We start from the raw sequence: 12933 nt of genomic DNA, 5'->3' as shown, positions 1-12933 counted from the left end.
ACACCGTAGGTGATGGCTTTTGTGCCAACCACGTAGCAATGTCATCGATGGATCCTTGTGCCAAACGATTCTTCAGCCATTCGGCGTAGTTCTTAGTGTGCTCCTTCATATCCACATCTGATGAAGGCACCATTGGTAAGAAGCTTTGGCGTATCTCTGCCAAGTGTTCTTCGACATAAGCAATGAGAATTGGGCTGTTAAGCAGTACCGTCAAATATCCTTTCTCTGCCAATTCTCCGGGTGCAGCCATTTGCGTGCCAGCAAGGACCGGCTTACCTTTCAGCCTTCCCTCATGGTGAGAGAGGGGAAAACCTATAGGTCTTTGTTTCATGTATTCGGTGCAAAACTCAACCACCTCCTCTGCGGTATAACCTTGTAGGATGCTTGCCTCTGGATGGTTTCGGTTCCGACAAAAGCGCTTCAGTATTCCCATGAACCGCTCGAAGGGATACATGTTGTGAAGAAACATAGGACCATAATACTTTATCTCGTCGACAAGGTGCACAGTGAGATGGACCATGACATCAAAGAATGACGGTGGGAAAAACATCTCTAGGTTGGACAATATTCTTGCAATATCATCTTGCATATGATCCAACTCTTCAGGATTTACAACTTTCTGCCATAGTTGGTTGAAGAAATCACAGAGGTCAATGAGTGTGTTTCTTATATCTTTGTCCATCAGATTCTTGATGGCCACCGGGAGGATTTGTGTCAACATTACGTGGCAATCATGTGACTTCATGTGTCCCAACTTTATTTTACCTGAGCTCACATCCACGAGACTTCTGATGTTTGCGTAGTAGGAAGAGGGTGTCTTAACTGACAACAAATAGGTGAAGAATTGTGTCGCTTCTTTTGTACTGAAATTGTAACTCTGGCGAGCTTTGATGAATTTGTCATCATCTTCTGCTTCACTCTTGCATTTTGATTGATCAGCAAGCATATCGAGCCGTGAACCGTCACCATCCTTTCTTTTACCTTTAATCTTGAGCAGAGTACCAAGGATGCTTTCACATACGTTCTTCTCTATGTGCATGACATCGATGTAGTGACGTACACGTAGAATCTCCCAGTAAGGTAATTTCCAGAACACTGATTTCTTCTTAAACACTTGACCCTTGGGTGTTTGTTTCACCGTCAAAGGGTGGTTCTTGCCAAGCACAACATTAATTTTTTTAGCCATGTTGTGGACCACCTCCCCGTACTAGGGTCTTGGGCCCGCACCTGCCTCTGCCGTACCATCAAATTCAGCTTGCATCTTTCGGTATGGGTGATTTTTCCGTAAGAACCTACGATGACGCAAATACACTGTTTTGCGCGAGTTGGGAAGTCTTCTGCTAGCTGTCCTATCCATGCATGTGACACACCCTACATTTCTCTTTGTTTTCTGCCCCGATGTGTTGCCTAATGCCGGCATATCTTGAATGGTGTGCACCAGCATCACATGTAGATCGAAAATCTCCTTTCTATAAGCATCATAACATTTTACAGCAGGCGCATCTATCCACACTGTCGGCAGTTCTTCTACCAGTAGCTGAAAGTAAATGTCGATGTCATTTCCAGGTTTCTTCTGGCCTTGGATAATCATTGACATCATAATGTATTTTTTCTTCATACACAACCAAGGAGCTAGGTTATATATGCACAGAAGCACCGGCCATGTGCTGTGATTGGTGCTCATATCGCCGAAAGGATTCATCCCGTCAGTACACTCCCCGAGCCTTATACTTCTAGGATCCTTGGCAAAAATTTCAAACTTTTTGTCGATTAATTCCCACTGAGCCCCATCTTTCGGGTGCCTCATAAACCTATCCACAATTCGCTCATCATGATGCCACCGCAACCTCTTTGCCTCTCTAGGGTTTGCAAACAAACGCCTCAACCTTGGAATTAAAGGCAAGTACCAAACAACCTTGAATGGGATTCCTGTCTTGATCTCGTCGTCCAATTTGTACTTGTCCTTTGCTCTCCTGCGCTTGTATCGTGCATGCTTGCATGTGGGACATGCACGCAAATCTTTGTACTCACCACGGTACAATATACAATCATTCACACAAGCGTGTATCTTCTGTACTTCAAGTTCTAATGGGCAAACAATTTTCTTCGCTTCATTCGTGCTTCTGGGGGGCACATTATCTTCTGGAAGAATTTCTTTGAAAAGACCTAACATCTCTGTGAAGCCCTGGTTTGATAGACCGTTTGCTGCTTTAAATCTGAGAAGCGCCAAGGTGGCACTCAACCTGGAATATTTCTTTTTGCAACCTGGATAAAATTCTTTCTTGGAGTCTGCATCAATGGTTGGCAGATCCTTGTACCCAAGCATATCCTTTTTTGGGCCCTCAAAATCTGCAATCATAGCAGCAAAATCTGGCATATCAAGATCATCGTCATCTGCATCGATGTCTTGGTTTTCCAGTGGGCGTTTCAGCTTTCCGGTGTTCCATTGGTAGCTTGACGCCTCTTCCCTGATGTTAGATTCAACATCCATGTGAGACTGATCGGGGTTTGGCATCTCGCTGCCCTGGGTATCTTCATCCATGACCTCCTCTTCACCGTGTCTGGTCCAACGTGTATATCCATCCATCCATGAATCCCCTAGAGACTAAGTGCATCTGGACATCTGCAACTTCATGTGACTCTGTATTGGCACAATCAGTACATGGACACAGGATGTAATCCGCATCACCAATTCTCCTCTTTGTACTTTCAGCCAAATTCATGAACTCTGTCACGCCACTAATAAAATCTGCGGTTTTCCGATTCTTCATCCATCGAGATCGTTCCATCTGCAGCACACGAATGGTAATTAAAAACAAAACAACAACATTAATACACGGATTAACTGCTGCCAAAGATGCGTGCATAAATCACCAGGTTTTATTTTAATAATTACTGAGGGTGCTCCATGTTGTTATCCAGACGTGCAATGACAAAAATTAATGGCCAGTCAATTTACACGCAGAGTAATAGTACAACACTACCCTTAGGAATTGAATACCTTAATTAAGCCACTCACGAAAAAAATACCTTAATTAATTAGCCGCGCGGCGACCTCCACCCAGCAGATAGACAAGCGCGATGCGGCGGCACGCCGAGACAGCAGGGTCGAGGAGCAAAGCTTAGTGTGGCTGCTGCCTGAAGTTCGACCTCCACTATCCCGCCATCGACTGCGATGGATGTGCTCGAATCACGCTGCCGCCGACCTCGATGGTTGAGCTCCTCCAATCTCCCGGCGCAGACCGAGGATTGACCTCCTATGACGCCGCCACCGCCCACTGACCGAGGATTGACCTCTTCTTCAGTAGCCGCTGCCTAGGCCGCCGCCGCCATCTCTATATGCAGAGCGGTTGTTTTTTTACGAATATCCGCAGAGCGGCTGTTTACACGCTATCTCACTGTAACTAAATTATATGGACAGGGTAGTACATCACATACGGTTATGTAACAACAACCGTGTCTAACCTACATTGTTTTCTCACACGGTTTGGTGCGGAAATCGTGTGTGACGTTGTAATACCTAACACAAACGACATGTATAAACAGTGTGCCGTATACAACATATAGTGCCATAAGTAGTTCCCGACCGTTAGCTTATCTCCACAGTTTCCCCATTTCCCCCAAATCCCTACATAGCCTCCAAATTCCCTCGCGTGGCGCTGACATTGGGGGAATGCAGACGAGTGGTGCTGATGGTTTTGGTGCGGCTGCTCCTGCTCGTATCGTCGCCATGACGGTGGTCGCTGACGAGCACTTGCCTAAGGTCATCAGAAGGCAGGTGTACTACGGATCCGAATCGTCCTGTCAGTTTCCAATCTATCCCGATCTATTTTAGCACGTCCAAAGTATAGCTCCTTGTTGAATCCGTCCTGAATGACCCCCCCCCCAGGAAAGCGATCTGCCGCCGGGGATCCGGAGCATGACTCCAGACTCCCGCAACATGAGTTCGACTCTGAGTTTTGCGCCACCGAGAAGTACCAAAAGTTGAGTTGTGTGCACGGGCACACTCCCGCTCGACGTGTATGCACGGAGGGATTCGACATTGGCAGGCGGTTTCTCAGTTGCCCCTTAGAGGTTAGTGCTAATTAAGTTCATCATTTTACTTCAGTTAATGCCACCGCTCATCCAGAATACTATTTAACATTGGCAGGGATATGAGGCTTGTGCCTTTGTTAACTGGCTGGATGAAGAATGTGTTGGGGAACGTAGTATTTCAAAAATTTCCTACGATCACGCAAGATCTATCTAGGAGAAGCATAGCAACGAGCGGGGAGAGTGTGTCCATGTACCCTCGTAGACCAAAAGCGGAAGCGTTTAGTAACGCGGTTGATGTAGTCGAACGTCTTCGCGATCCAACCGATCAAGTACCGAACGCACGGCATCTCCGCGATCTGCACATGTTCAGCTCAGTGACATCCCTTGAACTCTAGATCCAGCTGAGGCCGAGGGAGAGTTTCGTCAGCACGACGGCATGGTGACGGTGATGATGAAGTTACCGACGCAGGGCTTCGCCTAAGCACTATGACAATATGACCGAGGTGGAAAACTGTGGAGGGGGGCACCGCACACGGCTAAGAAATCAACTTGTGTGTCTATGGGGTTCCCCCTCCCCCGTATATAAAGGAGGGGAGGAGGGGGCCGGCCGGCTTCAAGGGGCGCGCCCAAGGGGGGGTGTCGGTGTCAAAACCGGCGGATCTCGAGTAGGGGGTCCTGAATTGTGCGTCTAGGGTCAATGGTAACAGGAGACGGGGGACACGATGTTTACCCAGGTTCGGGCCCTCTCGATGGAGGTAATACCCTACTTCCTGCTTGATTGATCTTGATGAATATGAGGGTTACAAGAGTTGATCTATCACGAGATCGTAATGGCTAAACCCTAGAAGTCTAGCATGTATGATTGTGATTGCCCCTACGGACTAAGCCCTCCGGTTTATATAGACACCGGAGGGGACTAGGGCTGTACAAAGTCGGTTACAGAGAAAGGAATCTTCATATCCGAATCGCCAAGCTTGCCATCCACGCCAAGTAGAGTCCTATCCGGACACGGGAGAGAGTCTTCTGTCTTGTATCTTCACGACCCATCAGTCCGGCCCGCGTCATACAGGTCGGACGCCCGAGGACCCCTTAATCCAGGACTCCCTCAGTAGCCCCCGAACCAGGCTTCAATGATGAGGTGTCTGGCGCGCAGATTGTCTTCGGCATTGCAAGGCGGGTTCCTCCTCTGATCACTTCAAAGCACCTGACTTAAAGAACTGTATTCAGCTTACGATTTAATGTCACGCCCCTCGGCTTCTGTGCCTCCATTGCTTCTGCCTCCCTGTGTCGAGCGAATACGAAAGGGCAGGGTATTTTTGCACATAACACCCCGGCCATGCAAGAAGGGCATCTATTTAAAGAGATTGGATCTCAGATCCCATTCCACATCCAGCGGGAAATCCTTAGAGCCTGCCAGGAGAAACCATTCCAACATGGCTAGCATTCCCAGTTCTTCCTCCTGCCCCCACGGCTCCGAAAAAGGCGACTGGGAGAGATGCTCCGTATCCCATGATCAGCTGTTTAAGCTTCAAACGCAGGGATTCCCCCCCCCCTGTTCGGGCAGGATTAACCTCTTTTACCGCCGAAGCCCTGGCGGAGAATTTCCCCAATCCATCCAGGGGGAACGGGCTTCGTTTCCTATTTGTTAAGAGGCGTCGGATTTCCAATCCATCCTTTCCTCCGAGAACTCTTGGAGTATTATGGCCTCCAACTGCACAACCTCACGCCGGCCTCTATCCTGCACATCGCGGGTTTTGTCGCTCTTGTGAGCTATTCCTGGGCTGCGAGGCCCATTTTGAGTTATGGAGGAAGCTATTTTTCCTCGTCCCTCGTACCCAAGAGGGATCGGTATTCGAGGTGGGCGGCGCTGAGGTATGGCGCGTAGCCGGAACCAGATACCTATCCGGCACACCGAAGAAGGCATCCGAAGAGTGGCCCTTGGAGTGGTTCTATATTGAGGACGTTAGTCTCCCCGACCCAATCCGCATGGGCCTTCCCGAACTTTCCAGTGCTCCATTGAAGAAACGCCACAGCTGGCGCCCTCGGAGTCTCGAGGAGGAGGATAATGCAGAAGTCCGGCAACTAATGGGCAAGATAAGGACACTCGCCCAGTCCAAACTAACAATAGTCCAGGTAATGGCCACTTCCATAGCGCAAGGGGTTCAGCCGCTCCAATTTAGGGGGCTCCCCATGTGGCAGTACAATGGGGAAGATGACGCCTCACGCTACGGACGAAAGGGTCCAGATTCCCTCACCGCCCTGGCCGCAATACTGGCCGATCTGTATAAAGGGGAGAAAGAGGAATTCTCTCGACTTAAGCGCCGAGAGGATTTTCCATGTACAATCCTCCCAGTTGGGTGAGTTTTAATCCCACCATTTTACTCAATCCTATCCCTGAGTCGCTTTTAATTGACACTAACCCGTCCATTTGTAACAAGAATGGCGAAAGGTCATCGAGGGGATCTATAGTCCCGCTCCACAGCCGGAGGACCATAACCGGGATCTTGACCCCGGATTCGAAGAGGATCCGGACATATTTGTAGAGCTTGAGGAGGGAGTATTCTACCAGGCGAGCTACGATGGCACAGGAGTGGCCATCATGGCCGACTACCCCGGCCTCCTTCCTGCCTCCCATGTAAGTAATCGGGAGACATCTCCTCCGAAAGAGTTTCCTCACTCTGCCTCACCCACCGCACTGTCTCGTGCTCCAAAGGGGAGGCGCTCGGCGCACCATGCTACACCAGAGGTGACTCACAAGAGAGCGACGCCCATGCTGGGCAAGCCTTCGAAAAGGAAGGCAAACGAAAACACAGCTGAGCCTTCATTAAAGAAGTATGGCTTTTTAAATACGCCCCTTGGTAGTCACATCAAACTGTGACATTGTCCGCTGTGTCTTATCAGGAAGAGCGTTTGCCGGACTATGTCCGCGGATACTGCAGGTCGTGCCTCCACCAGTCGGGTTCTGGACCCCGCCTTACGAACAGGGCTGATACAGGAGTGATGCCGGACTGTCCTCCTACAGAAGATTCGGATGACGTGTCCGTCACGAACTCTAAAGTGGAGAGCACCATGAATCATCGGCGCCGGAGGGCCGCTCTTCGCGACCCTGGCTTTACAAAAGAGGCGTTTAATGCCTTCAGCTCAGCTGATGCATACATCCGAGCTGCTTGGGATGGTCTTACCAGAGCCACAGACCAGCATTTGAAAGATATGCGGGTAAGTACGCATTGTACAGATTTGGTGATCATATACCAGTAGCCCCCGAGACTTGAAGCAGTTGATACAACTGATTTAAGGATCATTGTATAACCAGGCACTCACGGAGAAGAACAACCTGCTGTCTCAAGAGCTGGAAAAGTGCCGGACCCAGCTGGCTGCGGCAACTGTCGAACTGGAGAAATCCAAGGAGGCACCGCCTGGTAATGTTCCCCTCCATCGATAAAAATATGATCATATACCAGTAATATTAATACTATTGAATTTCTCATGACAGGATCGACAGATCAACCATCGGAGAAACTAAAAGTCGCGCAGGCGGGTGAACAAGAGGCCAAAAGGCAACTGGCCGCGGGCGAACGTGTGCTGACACGAGTCAGGGACGATAAAAACAAGATGCAAGATTCCAACACCCTGTTAGGAGCTAAAAGACGTACGAGCTTAGCTGGCTGACGCCGTAAAGGATAATAGGAGGCTACGAGGCGGCATATTTAGTATGCTTTTTAACTCCCCTTCGTATATTTCAGCGAAGAAATGAGCTAACAGATTTATGTCTGCAGGTATGCTGACCGGCCATCCCGAAGAGGAAATGTCCGGCTCTCAAAGCGACCTGCTGCAAGAGCTGTCCGAACTGCATGAGCAAGCTCGGCAAGCAATGTGGAGCGTTGCCAAAGCTTTGTGGCCATCCGCCTCTCCTCCAGGAAGTATGGAGGAGCTTGTGAAGCTATTTCAGGGAGCTCGGCGGCGCTTCCGATTATGGAAGATATCGGCCTGCCGAGAAGGTGCGCGAGAGGCCTGGGCCATGGTAAAAACACGGTACACCAAGCTTGATCCGAATCATATGGCCCGGGTCAGACCACGGGGGTCAGATGGAAAAGAAATTCCAGTTAGTCTGGTGTATGATCAAGTGAAGATAGCCGCCAAGTATTCCCAACAGGATTGTAAGCTAGATAGCCTGTTAGATGGCATAGAGGAAGAAATTTTTGCGTCCAAGTGACTATGTACTTCAATTGACAAATTTGTCCCTAGCCGGATTATAAAACGATTGTCATGGTAGACCTTTTCGCTTCGACCTCTGGACCCGAAGGCTCGGAGTGTTTTCGAATATCGTAACGGTAATATAGACCGTGGTATGCGTGGAAACCAGGCGTAGGGGTCATAGTTGCTTGAACAGACAAGTTGTATCCGGCTAGCTATGTTATATTACATTGTAATTGTAAGAAACATCTTCCAGGGAGAATAGTTCCGTTAAGGGTTCCTTTCCTTGGGTGAACATGCATTAGTGTGCATGTCAGAACTGTGATTGAAAAATCACAGTATACGTAACATCTGGGCGTTCATAGTGTGATGAGTGTAAAACGTATTTAGTCCGCAGACCGAATATTCCCTTAAGAACGCTAGCTTTCGGCTTCACCCAGTCTGAGGTACATGTCCGGATGACTCGGCTGTAACAATCGCAGAGGTGCTCCCTTTATGCCATAGCCGAACAAACGGGAACGTAGGGCATAAGCACACGAGCCAGGCAACCTAGTTTGGCCAAAACTTAAGTCATATCGATGCATATAATGGCGAAGAAAAGGTACATGTGAGGAAACGACACATATGTGGTGAGCTTCATGCTCGGCAAATAATAATAATAAGCTTCTGTATAAGAAGCCCCCAGGTATTATGGGCGTACATATTTAAGGATGTGTACGTCATAGGTGCGCGGTTTAGCCGCGCAAGAGCTTAAAGCTAAAAAAAGGTTAAAGAGAGGAGAAAATAATGGAAACAAAGGGAGAAGAAGACGAACAAAGAGTCCGGCTCTAGGCGTAGAATCTTCGGAGTCTGGCGGCATTCCACAGGTTCGGCTCTAAGCGATTGTACGATGCATCACGCAGGCGGTACGCTCCTCCGGTGAGAACTTCATCTATGATGAAGGGACCCTCCCACTTGGGCTTGCGTTTGTCCTTTTTCTTCTCTGGCAAGCGTAGAACGAGTTCACCAACATTATAAGTCTTGGCCCGCACCTCTCTGCTTTGATATCTCCGAGCCTGTTGTTGATAGAATGCAGAACGGGCTTTTGCAACGTCGCGCTCCTCCTCCAGGGCATCTAAGTTGTCCTGCCGATCAAGCTCGGCCTCTCTCTCTTCATACATGCGCACTCGAGGTGAGTCATGAATAATGTCGTAGGGAAACACGACCTCTACGCTGTACACCATGAAGAAAGGTGTGTATCCGGTGGTGCGATTGGGCGTGGTCCGCAGCCCCCAGAGTACGGAGTCGAGCTCCTCAACCCAGTGCTTGTCTGATTCTTTCAAAGACCGCAATAGTCTAGGCTTAATGCCGCTCATAATAAGACCATTAGCTCATTCGACTTGACCGTTTGTTTGTGGGTGATAGACGGAGGTGTAATCGAGCTTAATGCCCAGGTTAGCACACCAGGTTTTCACTTCATCGGCTGTAAAATTGGAGCCATTATCGGTGATAATACTATGTGGGACACCGTAACGGTGCACGACACTAGATATGAAGTCTATCACTAGTCCGGCTTCGGCCGTTTTAACTGGTTTGGCCTCTATCCACTTGGTGAATTTATCTACCAAGACCAGCAGATATTTCTTCTTATGGATTCCTCCTTTAAGGGGTCCGACCATATCAAGCCCCCAGACCGCAAAAGGCCAAGTAATGGGGGTTGTTTGTAGAGCGGTGGGCGGCATATGGCTTTGATTGGCAAAAAGCTAGCATCCAACACAACGTTGGACAAGGTCCTGTGCATCTGCTCGGGCCGCCGGCCAAAAGAAACCTATTTGGAAGGCCTTACTTACAAGGGCCGGAGCCACGGCGTGGTGACCACCGAGACCAGCATGGATCTCAGCCAAGAGCTGTCGTCCCTCTTCTTCGGAGATACATCTTTGAAGTACTCCGGTAGCGCTTATCTTGTAGAGCTCTCTGTCATGGACCTTCTAGGCTTTCGAGCGCCTGACGATGCAGCGAGCCCGTACTGGTCCTCAGGGAGCTCTCGCCTATTAAGGTAGGCCAAGAAGGGTTCGGTCCATGGGGCAATTACTGCCATTATAAGATGGGTCGATGGTGTTATTTCGGTGGCTGAGCCCCCGATGATATCGCTATTGTGTTCGGAATCCGGGGGTATAACCGGATCCGGACTAGTGTTGCTGCTCCCTCCCTGCCACACCATGGATGGCTTGAAAAGCCTTTCCAGGTATGTTAGGCGGGACGGGGTCACGCTTGGCGCCTATGCAAGCAAGGACATCCACCGCTTGATTACTTTCTCGAGCCACATGATAAAACTCGAGCCCCTCGAACCGGGCCGATATTTTGAGAACGGCGTTACGATAGGCCGCCATCTTTGGATCTTTGGTGTCAAAATCTCCATTTATTTGGGATATTGCGAGGTTTGAATCCCCGCGCACCTCCAGGCATTGTATGCCCATGGAGGCAGCCATCCAAAGACCGTGCAATAAGGCCTCGTATTCGGCTGCATTGTTGGAGTCTGTGTATAATATTTGGAGTACGTACTGGACTGTGTCTCCAGTGGGGGACGTTAAGACAACGCCCGCTCCTAAACTGGCCAGCATTTTAGAGCCATCGAAGTGCATGACCCGGTTGGAATATGTGCCGTACTCTTTAGGGAGTTCGGCCTCTGTCCATTCGGTGACGAAGTCGGCCAGTACTTGGTATTTAATGGCTCGGCGCGGTTTATATGTTATGTCAAATGGAAGGAGCTCAATGGCCCATTTGGCAATCCGACCCGTAGCATCGCAGTTGTTTATTATGTCATTGAGTGGTACTTCGGAAGCCACCGTGATCGAGCACTCTTGAAAGTAGTGTCGTAGCTTCAGGGATGCCATGAAGGCCGCATATGCTATCTTTTGGTAATGAGGGTACCGGGATTTGCATGGTATGAGGACAGTGGATACGTAGTATACTGGTTTCTGAAGTGGGAATTTATGTCTGTCCTCCTCTCGTTCAACGACGAGTACCGCGCTCACCACCTGGTGTGTTGCCGAGATGTATAATAACATGGGTTCGCCGATGTTCAGCGCGGCCAGGATTGGATTGCTTGCTAAAAGAGCTTTTATTTGTTCCAGTCCGGCCATTGCCGCATCCGTCCACTCGAAGTGGTCGGTACGTCGGAGAAGGCCATAAAGTGGCAATGCTTTTTCTCCTAGTCTGGAGATAAAGCGGCTTAAAGCTGTCACGCATCCAGCTAGTTTTTGGACCTGTTTGAGGTCTGTTGGTGTAGCTAATTGTGACAAAGCTCGGATTTTGGCTGGATTTGCCTCAATTCCTCTATTGGAAACGATGAAGCCCAGCAGCTTTCCAGCGTGAACGCCGAAAACACACTTTTCCGGATTGAGCTTGATGTCATATGTACGGAGGTTGTCGAATGTGAGACGTAGGTCGTCTATTAGTGACTCGACGTGCCTAGTCGTGATGACTACGTCATCCACATATGCTTCAACTGTCTTGCCGATTTGCTTCTCCGGGCATGTTTGAATCATGCGTTGGTAGGTGGCGCCGGCGTTTTTGAGCCCGAAGGGCATAGTGTTGAAGCAAAAAGGCCCATATAGGGTAATGAATGCCGTTGCAGCTTGATCGGACTCCTTAATTTTGATTTGATGGTATCCGGAGTATGCATCGAGGAAACACAGTGAGTCGTGTCCTGCAGTAGCATCAATAATCTGATCGATGCGGGGGAGGGGGAAGGGATCCTTAGGGCAGGCCTTGTTGAGGTCTTTGAAATCGACGCACAGGCGCCAGGATTTATCCTTCTTTGGCACCATCACCAGGTTTGGTAGCCAGTCCGGGTGTTTTATTTCTCTGATGAATCCGGCCTTGATCAACTTGGCTAGCTCCCCCCCATAGCTTGTTGTTTGGGTTCGGAAAGGCGCTGCAGTGTTTGCTTGACCGGCTTATATCCCTTCAATATATTGAGGCTGTGTTCGGCCAACCTGCGTGGGATTCCCGGCATATTAGAAGGGTGCCAGGCGAATATGTCCCAGTTCTCGCGCAGGAACTCTCGTAGTGCGGCATCAACCGTTGGGTCCAGCTGTGCCCCAATGGAAGCTGTCTTCTTGGGGTCCGTAGGGTGGACTTGAAATTTGACTATTTCGTCTGCTGGTTTAAAGGAGGTGGATTTGGGTCGCTTATCCAGGATTACGTCGTCCTTATCCATCGTGGAGCGGAGTGTGGTTAACTCTTCGGCCGCGAGGGCCTCGGACAGTGCCTCGAGGGCCAGGGATGCGGTTTGTTTTCGGCGCGGAGTGCTATGTCCGGATCAATGGCGAGAGTGATAATACCATTGGGCCCGGGCATCTTGAGCTTCATATACCCGTAATGGGGTATCGCTTGGAAGCGCATGAATGCGTCTCGCCCCAGCAAGGCGTGATATCCACTATTGAAAGGGGCCACTTGGAAGGTTATCTCTTCGGACCGATAGTTCTTCGGCGTGCCGAATACCACGTCGAGTGTGATTTTCCCCGCGCATCGCGCCTCCCGACTGGGAATGATTCCTCGGAAGGTCGTGCTACTTTGCTCGATGCGGCTCCTGTCTATTTCCATTTTGTTGAGTGTGTCCTCGTAGATGAGGTTTAGTCCGCCGCCGCCGTCCATGAGCACTTTAGTGAGTCGAAAGCCGTCCACAATTGGATTTAGGACCAAGGCGGCTGGTGCCCGGAC

The sequence above is a fragment of the Aegilops tauschii genome, chromosome 7 (assembly GCF_002575655.3).
Source record: "Aegilops tauschii subsp. strangulata cultivar AL8/78 chromosome 7, Aet v6.0, whole genome shotgun sequence".
Taxonomy (NCBI): domain Eukaryota; kingdom Viridiplantae; phylum Streptophyta; class Magnoliopsida; order Poales; family Poaceae; genus Aegilops; species Aegilops tauschii.
This window is presented reverse-complemented; position numbering follows the sequence as displayed.